The 20,760-nt window shown below is 39.1% G+C and overlaps 1 pseudogene; it reads left to right on the top strand.

Moving 5' to 3' along the window:
* The window catches only part of LOC110954377 (contactin-associated protein-like 4), a 163,012-nt pseudogene that overhangs the window by 52,841 nt on the left and 89,411 nt on the right, over positions 1 to 20,760 (top strand).

The following is a 20,760-nucleotide window of genomic DNA, read 5'->3' as shown; positions in this document are numbered from 1 at the left end:
AAATCCAATCATATTCACCTTGACATATTTTTCCTCTTTTTTCCCTTTTTTTGAACTGCAGTGTCAGACATCCTACAGTGCTGATGGGAATAACTTCTTTTTATACTACAATGTGAACATCCGTGTGAGTAATCTCATACATCCCTGGATGCCCTCTCCAGCTGTTGCAGGCAGCTGTTCCAGGGTACATTCAGAATAGGAGCATGTACCCTGAATATTAAATCATCTACACTGGTAATGTAGAGAGTTTTTCACTGCTTTTCACTGTAGATGGAGAAAAATGCTTCAGCTGAGTGAGGAATATGTAATGGAGCAAGACTTAACTGAGGTATGGGAAGTACAGCCCACTCCCCGTCATGCCTTTGTACCACGGTGGTCCTGTCAAAAACGGACCCAACGCATTGAAAGGCAGAACGCATCTTGACTCTCAGTTGTGGAAGTCATGGAATTGCTTTAAATACCATTCCGGTGCTGCATCATCTAATCCATTCTCTTCACAGGTTTCTGACCCAAATATATTCCCACTTAATGTCTTTGATTATGAGGATTTATTATTTATCATCATGAAACCAGGGGAAATGTTGACATATTGCAGCGTTTTATGAGTGTGAGCATATAAGTGGACTTTAAAACCAGAAAAGGAATAAACTATCTCCATGCTTTAATTTGCACTTTAAAGCAGGGTTCCTCTGAACATGCTGACTATTAATAACATTAAAAACAGAGCACTGGCTAATATACCTTTGCGGTGCATAAACCCTCCGCTTTGGCATTCCTGTCATCTGCAAAAGCCCTCGCCACTAATCTGTGGACATTACTGAAACATATAAACAAGCAGTTTGCATTCACATCAAAACAGATTTATTATTGGCCAGCTTAAAACTCTCCCCACGAAGCCTCTGCTCCAAACTATATAATTCACACTTTAAGGTTTTCATTTCAACTAGATTAAAATATAATGAACCGTATTCACTCCTACAATTTGTCTCTGGAGTCCTCCCCGTATCACCTCTGTTTCCCATCCCTCTACACACACACACACACGCGTGTGTGGCGCACACACGCACACACGCACACACACACACACACAGAGAGAGAGCTCCTGTTTCCCATCACTTCAGAGGACACTATCATCATCATAACTACTTGCCTAACCTGCATTTTAACCCTAAGCTAAATATTCATCTTTAAATTTAATTGAAGTAAATTATTTGCATTAGGGCGATTTATTAGGAGTTACTTAAATAACTCACACTATGTATACACTACCAGTCAAAAGTTTGGACACACCTTCTCATTCAGTTCTTTTTATTTATGTGTATTATTTTCTACATTGTCGATTAATATGAATATTGACACTTTTTTGTTTACAACATAATTCCATACATATTCTGTCATAGTTTTGATGTCTTCAGTGTTAATCTACAATGTAGAAAATAATTAAGTAAAACCACTGAATGAGAAGGTGTGTCCAAACTTTTGACTGGTAGTGTACACATACAGGAGAATGTTATAACTGAAGTCTTTGTCTGATCATGGATTAAAGCCCTAAAAACTTTCAAAGTTACATCTACAAAAGTTTTCATGAAAATAATCCTCAATCCCTAAAACTTCCCCCTTCACCATTGTTCCCTTTTGAATACACGTCGACTGAAAAAAAATGCCCCTGTCAAAACAAGAAAAAAAAACTTATTTCAAGGAACTTATACCTTGAAATATGTAAAAAGGAAAAAAAAATGTGCCAATAGAACAAGTGAAAAATGGCTTGATAAGATTCCTTGAAATAAGATATGATATTTATAATATTGAGATCACAAAATTAGCTGGGAAGAATTATTTTAAGCTACATTTTGCCAGGATTGTGAAGCTTACGTGTCTTAACTCCTGTTGTCTTCATTTACGCCACCAAAAATATTGTTGCCTTGTCTGAAAAAACTCCAAAAATTCAACAAAAAATTCCCCAAATTTATAAAAATTTGCGAAATCTTCAGGAAGAAAATTCCTTAAAAGTCTCCCTTAAGATTTTTTTTTAATCCCCAAATTTGGCATGAATAAAACTTAAAAAAAAATCTAAAAATTGTAAATATTTTCAAAAATGAGTAAAAATCTTTAAAAAAAATCCTAAAAAAATCTAAAGTGATTACATATATATCAGTAAAAGTTGTAATATCTCCTTTAAGAACCAAAATCCAGCGAATTTTGCTGTATTTTGGTTGATTTTTTTTCCGGAATGTTCTTAAAGAAAATATTTTTTTAACATTTCTTTTTTTCCCACCAAAAATGTTCAAAAATTTCTCAAAAAGTTTTGTAAATGTGGAACTTTCACTCTGAAAATATATTTTTTTCCCCCACAATTTCAAACTTTTAAATGGGTCAATTTGACCCACAGGACGACACGAGGGTTAAAACAAGATAATTTCAAGATATTTAAGATACATTGTCTTAAAAACAAGTCCCTCTGTCTTGCTGAAATGTCACTTGTTCAGGGAATTTATCTTAAATCAAGTCGGATGAGACATTTTGACTAAAAAAAGACAAATAGACTTGGTAACATTTTGACTTTGAGCAGTGTCTGTGTTGTCCATACCTGCACTCTCTCCCCCTTGCTGTGTTTCAACCACACCAGCTCACCTACAGCTTTGAACAAACACTGTAAAAGTACTCTGTTCATCACACTGGATGGCAAGTTATAATTCAGCTGTGCATATTCAATTTAGAAACTTCTTCTTCTGAAGAATGACACAGAAAGTTGACCGGATTCTTTCTTTTGGTTTGTTGTCTCAATCTGTGTCTCTGAGAATGTCATCAGTACATTGTGGGTTCAAGGTGGAAATGTCTTCTTATTTTGCTCACGATATCGTATAAAAACATCTTGTGGATATGCTGGCAGAGCGTTTTCACCTGTGGGAGTCCATAAAACACTCTTTGTCTGTGTCCCCTGTGTAGGAGCTGGAGGTTGGTCACCTCTCATCTCGGACAGATACCAGTGGTTGGAGGTGGACCTGGGGAGACGAACTCAAATCACTGCTGTTGCCACGCAGGGTCGCTACGGCAGCTCTGATTGGCTGACGGCCTACTTATTGATGTTCAGCGACACAGGACACAACTGGAGACAACACCGGCAGGAAGACAGCTTAGGGGTAATTCAAATAAAAAATAAATTAAATAATAAATCAAGTGTTAGTGTGAGCATGTTTTAGAATGCTTGATTTTCTGATGTTATGCTGCGTTACAGCATCTTCACATTAAGTCTTTCTCAAATGTATTGTGCTGGTTGTTGTTTCTGAACAGGTTAAACGTGAGTGTCAATTTGACTGGTGGTGGTTGGGTTAGAAGAACAGTCAGGATCAGTGCAGTTATTTGGATTTAACCTCTGGGGAGGACAAACGTCTGATATAAAACCCTCTACTAGTCTATCATGTTGCTATCGACAGAGCTTTATCACTGGAAATATGGACTTGTTTTGACAATTCTGGAAAAATCTGAGGATCACCAAAGTGTGTACGCTCCATCCTCTAGAGACCATAGATAACATTTTGACAACTGAACCTGCGTCATTACAGTTTTTTTCGATTGCTAACACACATTGGTCGAAACTGAAGTCACATGTTCAAAACTCTTAACACTGTCTGCAGAACAGAAGTCCATGTGGCCCAAACTGCAAATCACTTTCCATTGCTTTGGCACGAAATGCATTCAGTGACCACAGTCACCAAAATTCATGAACTCTTTTCTCAGTTACTAGTTCACCACCTGCAAAACACTAGACCTTTACAGCACATTTTTCAAATGCTAACACGCTGTGTTCAAAACAGTTAAAACCACAATCAAAACAGAATGATGGGGAAAACATGGGGAATATCTGCTGCAGCCACATTGAAATTTATTGAAAATCATTTCAAAATATTGAAAATTAAAATAAATGAAAAGATTATGTAATTCCAAACACAGCAGAGTGTAGTTGTCAGCTGAAAACTGATGATGGTTTGCTTTTACGTAAACCTCTCACTGGCCCATACAACACAGAGAGACTCATTTCTTTTTTAGATGACCTCCATATTCAACTTGTGCCAGCAGGGGAGATTGGTCAAAGGGTAAGAAATACTACATTTGTTGTTGTGTGGGACAATGTGGCATTCCACCACTCTGCTGCAGTGACTGTGTGGTTCACTGCACGTCTTAGGATGTCTGTTGTTTTTACCTCCATACTTGCCCTTCTTGAACCCCACAGAAGAATTGTAAGCATGGAGGTGGAAAGTTTATGATCACTCCCCACATAACCAGCTCCCCTTGCTAGATGCAATGAATGCTGGGTGCGATATTTCTCCTGAGGCCTGCCAGGGGTGGATAAGACACTCAAAAAGGCTCTACCCACAATGCATCAGAGAAGATCTAAGATGTGACGTGAATGGAAACATGTGCCAAATACAGACGACAGGGTGTGAATGTTACAGTATACATGTGTTGTTGGTTTTATCTCTGATTTCTATTCTGCTCCCTGAATTCTGAGATTCTGCTTTTTTTTTTGTTGACAGTAAATTTTTTATTTTTTGTAAGGTCTCGAAGTACCTATGCAAACGCACAGAGAAAATACGTCAATGTTGTTGAAGTAAACTGCTGCATTCCCGATTCATTCTTGTTGCAATATATCACAATAATTTAGAACACTCAAAGTTCAAAGATCTTATTTTATAATAAAATACTGATTTATCTAAAAAGAAATCATTCAAACTTGAAAGATTGAACTTTATTTCATGTAATGCTCTCTGTTGTTAGTATTTTGTAGTTCAGAGTGACAGTGTTTGTTTCCAAAGTGAGACTATTTGCTAGTGTTGTGGTGAATGAGCTTATTTTGAAACATGTATGAAGTGTTTTGTTGGTGAGAAACAGTTTTGGGGATGAGATTTACTGTTTAGCTGAGATGCATGATGGAAATGCAGGCTGTGTTAAGAGTTTTGAACATGTGACTTCAGTTTGGACGAATGCAACTGAAAAAACTGTAACCTGAATATCATTTTAGGAAATTTGCTGAAGCAAAAAAGGAGGAAAACACAATTTATTCCGCTGGATAAAGAAATTGAACAAAATGATAATAGATATTTGGAGAAAATTTAATGACAGTCAATTAAATAATTACTGAGATATTTCAGTCTTTCCCAAAGCTGCAGATTAACCAGACAACACTGGTATCCCTGGAAACCAAATATAATAAAAATCTTTCCTAAGTACTTGCAGAGTAATTTCCTATCTGTACTAAAAGGACAGCCTAATATAATGTGTACACATTTTGTTGTTAATGGATTCATAATGACACACTTACCTCTGCTTTATATATTAACAGGAAAAAAGACAGTTTTGTAGGATGTGCAACTCAAAACCCTCAGTTCCTTGAAGCTAAAACACGCCTGGTCCTCGCTGTCATAGACATAATTTAGATCATCTGTGGGGACTGGTACTGCCTGCAGCAGCAAGCCTGCTCACCGGGAGCCTTTCATTCTTTATTAATAATGGATGGAACAATGAAAGGAACCTGGGCAGGGCTCTGTTGACGGCATGGAGCTGCTGTCAAACAGTTTAACCTCTGCTGACATGAGGCTGGTGCTGTTGTTAGAAAGACTGCCTGCCGTAGAAAAAGTCACTGCTTTGATTCCTGCAGCGGCGAAAGTGTCCATCACCGGTCCGCAAGCTAGTCGCTGAATGAACACTTGCTCAGTCAGTGTGAGCCAGCCTTGATAAGGGTGTCAGCTCAGTGCCTAAAATGTAAATGTGATGGAGGATGCTGGCTGAGACAGGCGTGTAGGAACTTAAGTACCTGAGTACTGAGAGTGCTTCACGTCTGCATGTGTTCCCACTTTCTATTTCTCTCTGGAAGTCATTATTTTCCGACTTTTTTTTTTTTTTTTAGCATTGTTTCAGTAAAAAGAGAGAATACTAGTGTGCAGAATGACTGATCACTGTTGAGCAAACTAGTGACTGACAGGGAGCCATGCAGGCCTCACCTGACTGAACAGCATTAGATATGATTCAGACGCCGTCAGCTGTCTCCTCCCTGCTTTATGAAAGCAAGTTCACTTTTCGTGTTACAGTTGCAGAAAAAAAACCTGTTTTTGATTCAGATTTGCCAGGAATAGTTTTCTCGCCAAAGCTCCTGGAGTCATCACTAAAAAGAGAGAAGAGGGTATGACTTCTCACAGCTTAAAATGTGTTGATTTGACACTCAGCATGAAAGGTGATGAATCCAGATCAGCTTTCAGAGTGTTTTTAAAGCCCCACATATTAGTCAGGCCAGCTTAGTGTCTCTGGGAAGGTGGAGATTTTACATCAAAAACGGCTGCATCAGTCATAGCTGCTCACCGACTTCAGCAGCTTAGATGCTCCATCCTTCTCTCTTTACTCTCCCCTGGTGGAAAATTAAGTACAAACTGCAAGTCCTTGTACTTTGCCCAAGAAAATTAATTTAATGCTACTTTACACCTCAGATAGAAAATAGTTGTGGACTTTTTACCCCCTTACTGTCATTCATTTCTTTCCTTTGCAGATTAAGATTTTACATATGAAATGCAGGATTACGTTATAAAATAGAGCCGTTAAACATTAATGGAGTTTTTCTTTAGCTTGTGAATGCATAAAGCTGTGTCTGGTTGTGTCGCATGTTCCAGACATCTGTACATGATGCTAGCTTTATGTCTCATCCAGGGTTGGCTGTGACACAACATGGAAAAGACTCATTTTCCTCGAGTTTAAAGCAGCCAGAGAGACAGATTGCTGAGATTTGAAAACTGACGAGTTTATTTACAGTGTGTTTTAGAACAGATGGAGCGAAGAATGCACCAAAGAAATCAACTTTATACATTTGCCGTTCTAACTAAAATGAGCAGGAGGAAACAAGGTTAACTAAATTCAGCAGCTCTCCTCTATAACTTCTAGAAGTCATCAGCCTGGCAAAGAGCAGATGTCAACAAAGGGAAGACACAACGCCCTCTTGTTCCTTTTTAAAATGAACAGAGAACTGAATAGAGGCATGGCACTCTCAGAGAAGTACAGTGACTAAGCTCCTGAAAATCCCTTAATATTGCACAATGTAAGCTTCCCGCTTTCTTTAAATCTGACTATCCTGATGCAGAACAATAGAAAAACACTAACTGTCATGCTCTTTTCCAGAAAAGTTGACTCAAGCAGAATGAAGCAGCTACATTCTGTGGTGGAGACACAAAGATCGTTGAATAAAGCAGTGTTTTCTTAGACAGTTGAGACAATCATAGGCTGCTAATGTGATTGAAAACTTGAAGTCCATCATTGATACATTAGAGAAAGTTACCAAGTGCCTTTACAGACATTAAAACTTATTTCTAATGTTGAGGATCTGACAACTAAACTACAAGGTAATTTCAGTGTCTTGCATGCCGGAACACTGAAATTACTCAATACAAAGTTAAAATTTCCATATTATACATCTTTAATGAGTTAATTTAAGTTCCATATGTCTCCAGAATGTGTATTTCAAGATTCACCCCAAAACATTGCACAGATTATTAATTCCACAAGACTATAATCCCTCTGATTTTACTAATGTTCCAAACAGGGTGTTTTAGTATCTGTAATCTTAGATTTCGCTGAGCTGAGCAACAATGTTGAGCTCACAGTAGGAGGAGTCTGCTGGGGTTTATCCTGTTGGGACATCACAACAGGCTGAAAACCTGAATGACTCGTTTAGACCAACATTTCTTGACTTGTGAAGAATGGGAGAAACAAGACGATATCTTCTCTGATTTTCTTGGTCTCTGGACACACTGGAGACACAAAATAATATTCAAAACAATGTGAAACTGGATTTTGCATAACATAGTCCCTTTATCAAAATGAAAGGGCACAGCCACATGGATGATATTATAAGAGGAACAGTAATATGTAGGTGAACCATGTGGCCATCCTAGTACACACCTCTTGCATGCTTACTTTGCACACAGTCACAGTCATAGTCATTCAAAATAAAAAATACAAACAGCATTTCATGAAAGAAAGATCATGCTGAAGATCTTCAATCAGACTGAATTGTCCCCAAAAGCAAAAAGAGGTAAAGTCTTCCTACACCCACCTAGGATCAAATCTGATATCACCAGAAGACTTTCCAGAGTTTCATTTTGGTTGCTGTTAGTGACACAAATAAATAAATAAAATCCTCTTTTTTTGCCCACACAGTAATCACTTCAAGACTGTCCTGTTTATAGAGGACATGACCCCTATGTTGGAAAACCACTGGGCTATAGACATAGTCTGACTCAGGTTGTAGGATGCTGCCACTGACTGCTCATTTCAGGCAGCATTGCTGTTCCCTTCCTCTGCCTGTGTGTTACCATTTTCTTTGCAGCGGCTGACGACAACTAACTCTGAGCAGCAACCTACCACACTGAAAGTTTCAGGTTTTGACACAGGATTTGGATCCTGCAGTGTGTCAGCCCTGCTAGTTTGTTTCTGACTGAATGTTATTTTAATCTCAGTGTTCATCTCCCAGCATCCAAATGTTCAGTCAGAACTATCCCACCTGTCACTAATCTGCAGCCAAAGCTGCAGCCTTTTGCTTCAATGAAGGCTGGGATTGATTTAAAGAAATACAAACAAGACAGAGTGATTTTCCTCCTATAGCAGACTGATAGTGGGGTGCAGCCAGATCATTATGATCTACAGAGTGGGTTGGATAAGTGAGACTAGTTCTGCAGCTGACTGTGAATAAGCTTCACCTGGATCAGGTACAAAAATAAAATGCTTCTTATTTACTGATTATCCCAAAAATCTTATATCATATATTGTAACATTACAGACACACAGGGCCACTTGTACATCCACCTGTACTTCTACTGCTGATACCTGAAGTTCATTTTGTTGCTGCTTTTATGTAGGATTTTGAATTAAGGACTTTTTTTTTAAACTGAGCCTTTTCGATTGTTGTACTAACTGGGTACTTCTTCAGCCACTGTAGCTCTTTGATTCTCTCTCACGTCCTCTTCTTCCTCGTCTCATTCTCTACCCGTCTCTCTCTCTCTCTCCTTGACTGAAGGCTTGTCAGAGACTACTCATATTTCAAAAGATGCTCGAGCAAGTAAATGAGATGCCGCTCTCCTCAGCCTCCTCAGCAGGAAACGGAGCCATTTGTTGAGCTTAACGCTCCGCTGCCCAGTCGGCTCAGCCCTTCAAAGTGCTGAAGACCAGACTGAGATCACAATTATATGCAGCGCTAGGGATGCCAATTTCACTCCCACAGCCACACCAGTACGCACTCAGCACACTGACACAAGCAGGAAATGTCACACGCTCTTAAGAAAGGACAACAGAGGCAATCAAAAGACATGCACTTGACGACATGCACAAGTGACCACAAATGCAACTTGTTTTTCTCTCCTTACAGATATTAATGCAAGTGTTTCTGTGTGTGTGGTTGTCAAGCAGAGAGCCCCACCGGATTCCCACAGCCAGCTGATTGGGAAAATAGAAGCCATTAGTCTTTTAAGAGAGGCTTGGTACGGAGACAGAATAGGACCCAGAGTTATTGATCACTGGACAGAGATGGGGGAGAGGGAGAGACATTATCTGCCGTTTGGATCAATGGCCACTGTGAGCTCAAAGTTTGAAAATGCAGAAAGCCTGTCTGAGGATGGAAGAGGTTAGGGACACTTTTTCTCCTTACAGAACTACTGCTGCATGTCTTTAATCTGAGGATCTTTTGATTAAAAGCATGGTTCTATCTGCATATGGGGATTTTTGTTAAGTAGCTTTCAATTTTTAGGATGACCATTGATTTTAAGCACATTTCCATGTACATGTGCACTGATGAGACACAACATTAAGACTACTTCTCTATTGTATAGGTCCCCCTTGCGAAATGGGCTCTTACCCGTTGTGCCAGGGACATGGGACCTCTGGGGGTCTTGTGGTGTCTTGAATCAGGGTGTTAGCAGTGGATCTTTTAGGTCTTGTGGATTGTGGGTGGGACCTCGGATCAGACTTATTCCACTGCTTTCTACCAATGCTTGATTGGACTGAAATCTGCGAAGCTTGGAGACAAGATCAATGCCTTGGGACCATGGGTCCACTTCTAAGTAGTTTTTGTAGCGTTGCAGGATGTATTGTTGCTTAGGGAGGCTGCTGCCGTTGTGGAATGAGCTTGGTTTGCAGCATTGTTCAGGTAGATGGTGCATATCAAAGCAACATCCCCATGAATGCCAGAACCCAGCAGAGCATTGCATTTCAACCAGATGATCAATATTATTCACTTAACCTTTCAGTGGCTTCATTGTTGGGACTAAACAGTATATATCTGTATACAAATAAATGTACGTGTTCCTGGTTGGGTACAACAGATAGAAATAGCACGCAGAGTTTTCCATCAGTCAAGCCAGTTACACACTTTACACGTTTTCTTTGCTGTAGCAACCGGCAGACTAATGACAAAAAGGAATCAAACTAACACAGAGTTCTGCTGTTACAGGCTTTTCCGGGAACAGCAATGCAGACACTGTGGTCCAGTACAAACTGGAGCAGCCGGTGATAGCCCGCTATCTTCGTCTGATCCCACTGGACTGGAACCCCACTGGGAGGATTGGACTCAGACTGGAGATATATGGCTGTCGATACAGTAAGTCTTTAACGTCTGTGCCAATTTTGGCTTATGTCCCATGAAATCAATATGGCAACATAAATATTTATTTATCTGTTTCTTTTCATTTTCCTGTTTGCCTATGTACACCATGACATTAATACATAATTTGAAATAATTGTATATTTATGTAAGAAAAATAATTCTGAGACATTTTTCTCTGTAAATAAACCCGTACTGTCCTCTATTCTGTTTTTAATACTTCACTGAGTCGAGCACCAATTTAGATGGTTGCTTTATGGTTCAGAGGTTAATTTTCTTATGGCATGGACAGGCATTTTTTCTTCTTTTAGACGTTAAAAATCAGCAGTATTGACAGCTCATATTATTGACAGAATGTGCCTTATTATCATCTTATTTTAGGTGAATGTATAGTTTGGTGAAATAAAACTGCACATAGCCTCTTATTAGATGGTTTGTAGGAAGTATGACATGAAGTTGCAAAAATGCAAAATGCTACATGGACCAAAAAAAGCCCACAAAGCAGTCCTTGCACTACAATTCTTTGTTATGGTCATATACACACAGTGGTGTGAAATACACACTACTATAGAGTCACATTTTACTTGTTTCCTTAGTTGTGTGGAAAACACTAAAACACGTGTATTTATCATATAGATTCACTAGAATGTGGCTCTTACAGTACAGTTTAATTACTCTCACAGGTCTGTGGTCGCTGCTCTGTAGTCATTAACTGGAGCTCGACTGTAAGGTTTTGCTGCGGTGTCTGAGGTTAAGAGAACAAAGGTTTTCCAGCTCCTTAGAAAGCATTAGTTCACAGAAAAATGAGCAAAAAAAAATCAATACTGTTCAAACAATGAAAATAATGCCATGCAACAGAAAATATTGGCTGTTTGGGAGGTGTACAGTGACCACATTGTTTCATTATAGAATGCAATAAAATACGTAAACAATAGAAACTTACAAGACAAATGCTTCAATAATAAAATGCAAACCGTTCAAGCATTTAAGACAACAACAAGAAACCTGGCTGCTTTATAAATATCCTGAGCTGAAAGTCAGTTTGGGATAGCCTGCCGTGTTGCACTAATATTGCTTTAGTTTATTTACACAGCTCAGATGTAAACGCTGACTTGCAGGGCTTGAAGTTGTTCACCCCTTTTAGTCAATGGATACAAGTTGTTTATGTTAATTTACGACAAATATTAAATATACGTACTTTGGTTTGAGTATTCGACTCAGTGTAAACATTATATACTGTAGCTTCAATATCAAGTGTATATAATCCATCAGACACCGTAAAACTGGAACTCTTTCACAACCTTAAAGGAAACACTTACAGCTAAAGTAATAGGAAAGCTAGATGTTAAAGGGTAACATCCATTTGCTAAACGGCTAATTGCACTGACAGAAAATGAATGCCACTCCTCAATGTCACTTGCAGTTCCTATAAAAAAAAATCATCCTCCATGGATGTTTCCCCCCTTTTTTGCTTTTTAACATGTAATCAATATTAGTTGGTGTTTGACAAAAATTTCCATAAAAATATTCTTTCATGTCAAAGTGAAAATGGATGGGTAATTGTCTTGCTGGGGAGAAATCCTCTCCCAAGTCACAATTCTCTTTGTCAACTTCAATATTTTCCTATACTTTGCTGCAATCATTTTACCCTCTACCCCTCCTGCTTCTTCAGAAACATCTCCATGTCATGATGCTGCCACCACCATGCTTCAAGGTTGAGGATGGGGATTTTTTCATGATGTGCACTGTTTGGTGTCTTTCAGACACAGCATCTAGTCTGATCGCAAAAAAAAGCACTATTTTTGTCACAGTACACCAAAGAACCTTCTTCTAATTGCCCTAGAGTCTCTTACAATCCTTGTAGTGACTTTAGTGGAGATTTAACATGAGCTTATTGAACAGTTGGTTTCTTTGTCACTCTCCCATAAAGTTGTGGTGGGTGAAGATCATTCAACAGTTATTGTATTCACTGTTCACAGAGTTGCTTGGAAGGGTTTTAGTCTTCATGGTGTAGGGGTACTGATTCACTGGTGACTGGACCTTCCACATACAGGAGTCTTTATGTTATAATCCCTTGCGACACATTCAGGGCAGTCATATGATCTCCTTTTCACTAACCAATGTTGAATTAGGTGAGTCACTTCAAAGGGTGTACTAATATAATCACGTAGTTTACAGTTTATATTTTTAATTAATTGACCTTACTGTGTAGAAATCTATTTTCACATTAACTTGAAAGATTCTTTTATAAAACATTCCTGTGAAAAATGGCAAATTAATTTGACCATGTTTAAATGTTGAAAAGCTATTAAAGAAGAACACGTCCAAGGGCGGTGAATGCCTTTTATAAGCACTGTAAATTTTAAAAGTGATGGCCGCTTGATTGTTAGTCTTCTTATTTTACTGAAGAGTGAAGTGTAACAGAATAAAGCTCTTCTTTCTGCTCTGTTTTGTTCTTTAGCCTCTGATGTGGCCAACTTTGATGGCAGCAGCAGCCTGGTCTACAGACTGAGCGTAAGGCCGAGCTGGATGGCGATGGAGATCATCTCTCTGAAGTTTAAAACCCAAAAGAATTCGGGTACGCTGCTTCATGCAGAGGGACTGAGAGATCACAGCCTCACTTTGGTGTTGGAGAAGGAAAGCTGCTGCTTTACCACCAACAAGGTAGGCCACTTGTCTCTCAGTTGTACAGCCATGAATTAACACTGTATGGGCTTTCATGATGAGCAGAAGTTCATTACTGCTGAATTATCTGATAATATGCAGTTTACACTCAGGATGGTGATAATAGACCAGAAAAAAATACTATAACTTTTGATAAATACATATTTTTTTGTTAAGGCCTAATAAGCAAAATTAGTCTATCAGTTTGCAGTAAAAGGGTTATATAGCTGACAAATTTAGGACCAAAACAAAGGAATAAATTACACATATTGTTGGAAAAATTAAGACAGGCAAAGGTGAGGAGAATCCAGTGTCATCACAACACAAGGAAACTGTCACACAGGATTTGTATGCTGTTGCTGTTGCCTTCTTGAAGCATAAATGTTCAGTCAGTGTTCTAAAAGTTGATTTCCTCTTTGACCTATGTACAATTCAATCTTCAACTGAATATAAAATTGTCCCTTGAACTTCAAGTCAAAAAGATCCATGTGGAATTTCCTTATAAAACAAACAAATTAAGTTTCATTTAGTTTTATTCACCAAAGCACATTATGTGCATCCTTGAGGTTCAACAAACTCAATGAATATCTCTATCAGGGTTCTGTTCAGAGGACCAAAGAACATGATGCAAAAAGAAAGTTGTAAAAAGCAAAAAGTGAGCTTGACTTATAAAAGCAGAATCAAGGTCAGAAAACCAGGCAGGCAAACAGAACACAGGGAGGAGGCTCATGCAGAATCCAAAATACCAGCAAGGATAGAAAAGCAAGCAAGAACTGAGAGCTGAGACAGAATACCGGAAAGTTACGACTCTAAGCACAAAGACAAGCTGCTAGATGAATAGAAGTGAAGGAATGTACACCACTGTTTGTGAGGGTTATAATTATTAATTGCCTGTTAATTAAATAAAGTCCAAATATCACAATGTTATAGAAAAATAACTTGATTACTTTGTGTCACTTTGGGATGACCTCAATGCTAATTGAAAGAAAATGGGGACACAAGATGTTAAGAACCTGTTCAGTGTTAAGTGTTCATTAAGAGAATGTTTTCTTTACAATCCCAGCTGACTAACACTAACATCAGCAAACTGAATTTCTGTGGTTCTGCCTTTAAATGCGGAGTCCCTGGGTAATGACAGAGTAATTATGGTTTCATTTAGACCAGAGGTGTTGTGAGACTTCTGAAGTGTTGTAATGTGTGAGTATTCTCCCTTGTTTTAAAATGTATTTTAATAAAAACCTCTAGTGAGTAAATTTAACATGTCAAATTTGTTTTTGTATTCTGGACAAGTCCCCTAGAAACTGCAATGTAACAATGAATGTATCAGAAACACAGATTCAGACTTCTAGTGTTGGAACCAATTCGGTCAACTTGCAGAGTGTGCTTTCTCTGTCATTATTCATCTGCAGAAACACTTTCCATTTTAAACACGTATGACTGAATTACTGTTAAGCCTTGCTGTTATGTAGTGTGGACTTGTTACAGTTTGGATCAAAGCTGTAGATGAGCTGCTCCTATTGAGCTCTGAGTGAGAGGGGCACATGGAGAGAGAGGCCGGAAGACCTCATAGATCTCTGCATGCTAGAAGAAGCAAATGTGTTGAGTTACATCTAAGTCACTTTAGGACAAGAGGCGAATATTGTCATTGAAAAAGTTCTAAAGATTTAATTTTGAGACACAAATATTAGTTTAAATGATAAGGAGCCAGAAAGGGATTTTAAAATTGAAATTCTGCTAATAATCCTCATTTTTACTGAATGTTTCAGGAATCTGATTATGTGTTATTCATTTATTGATTTATTTTCTCATTACATAATGACATACCGTTTATTACTACATTATATTGCTCCATAGGACTGTATATGTGCTGCAGGGGCTGATTAAGGGAGTGGAAACAGGTGAGCAGAAAGATCTGGTGATGCATCAGACAGGAAAACAGGCGAGGCTGGTCTTAAGTGACAGCAGTGGGAAAAAGAAAACAGAATGAATGACAAAAGGTGAAAGTGTGACTGTGATGGTAATGATCTATATCAATAAATAGAAAAACATATTGGGGTGATTTATTTGGCTATTTTGGAGCTTTGTTGTTTGACTTCTTATGAAGTGAAATTTCTTTGGAAGATGGTGTTGTTTCATGTTTCAGCAGTTGCATGCTCTTTCTCTCCGTCTTCATGTGTTGCAGCTTGTGAAGAATCTTGCCCAAGCATGATGACTTCTGTTCTTGCTCACTCACTCAGTATATTTCTGACATCGCTGTCAAAACTGAAATGTCAAATAAATTTCAAACTAGATCTGACTGCTTTTTGCGAGCTCAGTTGAGTGTTAGATGTATCCTCATTAATTGCTTCTGCGTGACATCTGATGATATGATCATGTTTTGTTCATTTCAGGGAGCATTCTGGCTCCTAAAGATTCCTGTGTTGATGAATGCTTTAATCTTAATCGGTTGTCTTCCTGCACTTCTGTTATTTTGCCTACTTGTTGATTTGAGTCCTGATTTCCTGCTGGTTCCTGTGACTATTTTACATACCGCACATCAGTGTGTTCGCACATTCTTCACTCACAACTAAATGCAGTTAAATGGTAGGGCAAAAACCAGCAGTAGTCGTCTTCTCGGGGACAGGGATTGAGGATCTGTGCTGATGATTGACTGAAACTTTAGACATTTGAATTTAATTAAATTTTTTGAAAATCTTTTTAGGCAGCTTTGTTGGCAAACTCTATCTGTTCATTCAATGATAATTGTTCTGAGTAAATGTCAGTGAAGTACTCCAAACTTTACAGCGTAATTATGCACTCACAAAGACTCCCAGAGCTTAAGCCATCCTGTCTTTATGTATGAGATTTAATATTTAGCACATTTGGGCCCAATAATGAAATGGAGCAAGCGTCAAGGTGGTCTCTATCCATCTGCTGGTTCGCTTTCATAGTTGTCCGAAGTGATTTTGTAAGATACCATCGATTTAATTGTGAGGAGACTCAGGGGACTTCTTCTTCTTTCTGCATAAAGAAATGAGCTCAGTACAGTGTTCATTTGTTTATCCATATGTCTCAAGTAATGTTTCAGACAAAACTGATCAGAGTTTGAAGAAGTTTGGGGAATTGATGTGTTCCACCATTGAAAGTTAGAGGTTAATTCAGTGAGGCTAATTGACTATGAAGAAAGAGAGTCATTTGTTGAGGAAGACCTGCTTATTTTGCCTTGTTTTTGTTGTTGTTGTTTTTTTCTTTTTGTTACTCTGAGTTTTCCCATAATCTAGTGAGTCTCTCTCTTTCTCAATGTTTCTTTCTCAGCTTGACGTCCTCTCTAAGATGCTGTCTCTTTTAATCTATGATAGATGCTTGCAACATGTGTTAAGGATGAACTCTGTGGAGCACAGTGGGCAGGCACAGCATAACATGATCCATGGCCTCTGCCTGTACAGACTGGAGCACTGTAGAGGCTATGGGAGGAGATGTGTGTGTGTGTGTGTGTGTTGTGGTGTAAATGAGGTTAAACCTGAGGTGTTGTCGCACTGCCAGGCCATCATATTATCACCATATGGCAAACCTCTCGTCAGCCACGCCAAATGACTGCTGGAGTACTCAGTGCTCTGCTCACCAGCCATGCTTTGAATTCAGAGAGGGCTGAGGGCTTCCAAATGCGGAGTATATCACTCTTCTACAGACAAAAAACTGGTTTTCTGGTCTTAAATTTTAAGTGTAACTGTGAATAATTAATCATTGAAGGAGATTCATGCTGCATTTGGTTTTATGACGTAAGATCATATGCAACAATTTCTGCAAAAGTTAGAATATCTTTGATGTAGAAGGACACAATACCAAGCATTCTGAAGTTCTTTGATGCTCTGTTTTTCAGTATATCCTCTCATCTAAACAGGGATGAGAATTTTCCGCGGATCTGCGGATTTTATCATTGCCAGGGTCATTCTTGTAAATCATCTAAATTCGAGGAGAACATTTTTTTTGGGGGGGAGGTATGTTTATGGTTGGCGAGTCGTAATATCGAACGGCTGCTAATATCCACCGCGCTGAATGGTAGCTGCCACTCAGTGAGAGCAGTCATGTACAGTACTGTAATCGAATCACCGTGAAGTGTAGAGTCCAGGGATGGGAATTTTCCGCGGATCCGCCGATTTCATTTGAAGTTTGAACACTTTATTGTCGCTGATACTCTCGCGAGATGGTAATGACGTTAACGATAGCTTGTTAACGACGATTGTAAACTGCCCAGCGATTGGAAGTCGCTGCGCCGCCACACATACCCCCCCCCCCCCCCCCCCGTCAACAACTTTCCGCTGGAATCAGAACTCGCTGATCCCATCCCAGTCTAAACTTCTTTTGAGGGAAACAGGTAAAAAGAACATGCTAAGTAATAGTTTATTGTAAAACTAGTGACACTAGATAAACATTGTTAGCAGGTCGTGGTAGTGAGCAGGACATAGTATTCAGATGAATCATGGTCATATATATATATTATAGGCAGTGTCTGTCCTTTACATGGATGAGGGAAGATTAAATTAAATTAAGTAGCAACCTGAAGGACTGAAGAGTGAAGCCATCGCAAAAGTGCCAAAATCTGCAGCTCTTCGAATGGTCACTTGGGGCAGACTTCAAAAGCGAGTCAATCCCCATAGACCTCCATGTCACAATGTTTACCTTTACTGCAGAAATAAACCTGTTTACAATCTGCTACATAAATGATTTTGGTCTATGTAGCTAATTTCCACATTCGTGACAACTAAAGAAGGGGTAAATCTTTTATAAAACTCACCTGTTTGAATTGGATTAAGGCTTAAAGTTATACAGAATTAAAGTCATGACTACTTTGAGTGAGCGGTGGGTACTGTTATAGGACTGTCTATTGCTCATAAATATTTGCTTGGCCTGCTTCAGGTCAAACCACATACATTTTTTGGATTCGCTGAAAATCAAGAGCAGTCAGATGGCAACAGGTAGAGCCATCACACTGAGTTTCAAAACTGCTCTTCAGAAAACTTGTAGGTGTTCAATGGTATAAACACGTAAAAAGCCCTCTAAAAAAGTTAGCACCAGCACTATTTTAATCACGTTCACCATTGCATAAAATCACCTAAAGAAAACAAACTACATAAATCTGGCATCACAAGACAATAGTCTCAATTTCTGCAATCAACGCTGCAAATTGAATTTCTCAATCTCTTCACCACGGAAGTAGTTTTCCGAAACCTCAGCTTTCATTCACCTAAAACTAACTGTGGATAAGGCTAAAGTTAGATAAGGGATAAATGATGCCGCTGCCACACCTGGATACCAACTTGTGCATCATAACTCAAAAATAATTATATAGAAGTACTGGAGTTAAATAAGAATGATTAATTTCAATGTCTGGAAGTGGGAGAAAATGGGGAGTATGATCATCAATATAGTGTTGATCTGAGTTTATTACGACTTCAGTGGCAAGAAATGATGAACAGTGACATGCAGACATTTTGTGATGTCATTTTAGTAGTTTGAAAAAGACATTTAGCTGCTCTTCTGCACTGTACACTGCACTGTTTGAATGCCACAGTGCACATGCTTAGATGTCCTGTTTGCTGTTGATCATTCATGTAGTATGTTCATAATAACATCATTGCAAGGATTGGGTATTTAGTATAATAGTATCAAACTCATGATGGAGAAGACGTCTTTCTTTTAGCACAGACATTATTCTTCAGTATATTATCATGCAGGTACAGACATGCTGAAAATCCCACATTCCCACTGGTATTTCTTTTTACAAAATGAGGGTTTTTGTGAACTTCTGAATTTGCTGTACCACCTGTAGTTTCTATCTCTGTCTGCTTTTTCCCTACCTCTACACTTTCCTTAACCTCTCTCTGCCACTCTCTTCCTACATTCTTATAATAAAAACAGAATATTGTCTAATTCCCTCTAGTAGGAAGGGGTGGAAGAGTGTTATTTCCCTGGTGGTATTGTCTAGCGTCTGTCAGCTGTGAAGAGGTGTCATCTGTAAAAGCCATCAGTCTGACATCAGCTCCCTGAGTGACGCCTGTCACATTTGGCTGCGAGACTCGAGCTGATAGTCAACAAAGCGCACAAAGAACTCTGGGTAACCGAGAACGAAAATAAACACCGGTTGTTGTTGTTACAGACCTGAGATTAGATTGAGCTGTGATAATCTGGCCATGTGGCCACTGAAAAACTGGGGGAAAAAAACCCTCCATCTCAATGGCCATTGACACTGTATGCTTCTTTTTCTTGCCCTCTGCCCTTTCTTTTTTCTACCCTTTCTATTTTCTTCCCTCTCAGTTGTTATTTATCACAGGCTTTCTCATACGTCGCCCCAATTCTCCCCGTGCTGGAATTTTTTTTTCTCCGGAGGTTATTATTTGCCTTTTTCAATTGCGTGCTCTTTTGTCTTTCTCTTCTCTTTCTCCCTCTTTCACAAAACTCCCTCCCTTCCTCCCTCTGACTCACCCAGGAGTTTACAGCCTGCAGACAGTGTAATTTAGATCAATAGCTTGGAGCATCCACCCCGAGCCACAGCATGCTCCTCCATAGTCAGCTGTTGGCAGAGAGGAGAGGGGGGAAAAAAGAAAAAAGAGAAGAGAAGAGGAGCCCAGACTAACAGAGCAAAGATAATACCTGAAGATTCAGATGTATTATCTCCATAGGAGACTGAGAGATTCTCCGAGGCTCTTCATACTTATCTCTCCCATTTGGCAAACTGATCCTGTCGGTCCCGGTCCTCTCTTTAACGGTGATGCATGTCACATCATGGGGAAAACAAGCTGGCTGACTCCACAGAGGAGCTAAGGACGGCTAATGATCGCACACTTGCACTCAGCATCAGGGATACGTAGAGCCTCTAAACACACAAACATGAAGAGCACAGCTAGAGAAGATGTGCTTTTGTTAGTCACTGAGTAACACCCATTAACATAAATTAATGGAGCAATGAAAACAAAAAGACAGACAAATAGACCAATACACAGTGACTAAAGAGACAGACAAACAAACAAAGAAATAAGCACAATGAGACAGTTGGACCCTCTCTGTCTGCCTGTGGCTGTCCAAGTAATTGGAATAAATTGACTGGCTCATTAAGATTTATGTCCGCTATCCAAAACCATCTCATTTCCTCTGTGCTTTACATTTATCAAAATGTCAGTTTGCTATAATGTAGCCTGCTGCTTCATAATTCAGTTCAATTCTGAACTGTCACTGAGAAGCTGAAATACACAGCAGTAAGTGCACTGAGGGCTACTGTGTCCCGCTCCAGTGCCTTCTGGACGAATAGGGTTAAGTATTGCTGACTAAATTAGGGTGGCATCAGAGAGGCGTGCAGAGCAAGCTGCATGTTAAGTGAGACACTTTCCTTTCTCTGCATTCTCAGCATTGCCAACATGCTATGTTGCTGTCTCCACATGTAGCAATAAAATACAGAATATTTCAGGTTTTACACTGACAAAAAATCA

The sequence above is a fragment of the Acanthochromis polyacanthus genome, chromosome 4 (assembly GCF_021347895.1).
Source record: "Acanthochromis polyacanthus isolate Apoly-LR-REF ecotype Palm Island chromosome 4, KAUST_Apoly_ChrSc, whole genome shotgun sequence".
NCBI lineage: Eukaryota > Metazoa > Chordata > Actinopteri > Pomacentridae > Acanthochromis > Acanthochromis polyacanthus.
Note: the sequence above shows the minus strand (reverse complement) of the source record. Positions and strands in the feature narration are given on the sequence as shown.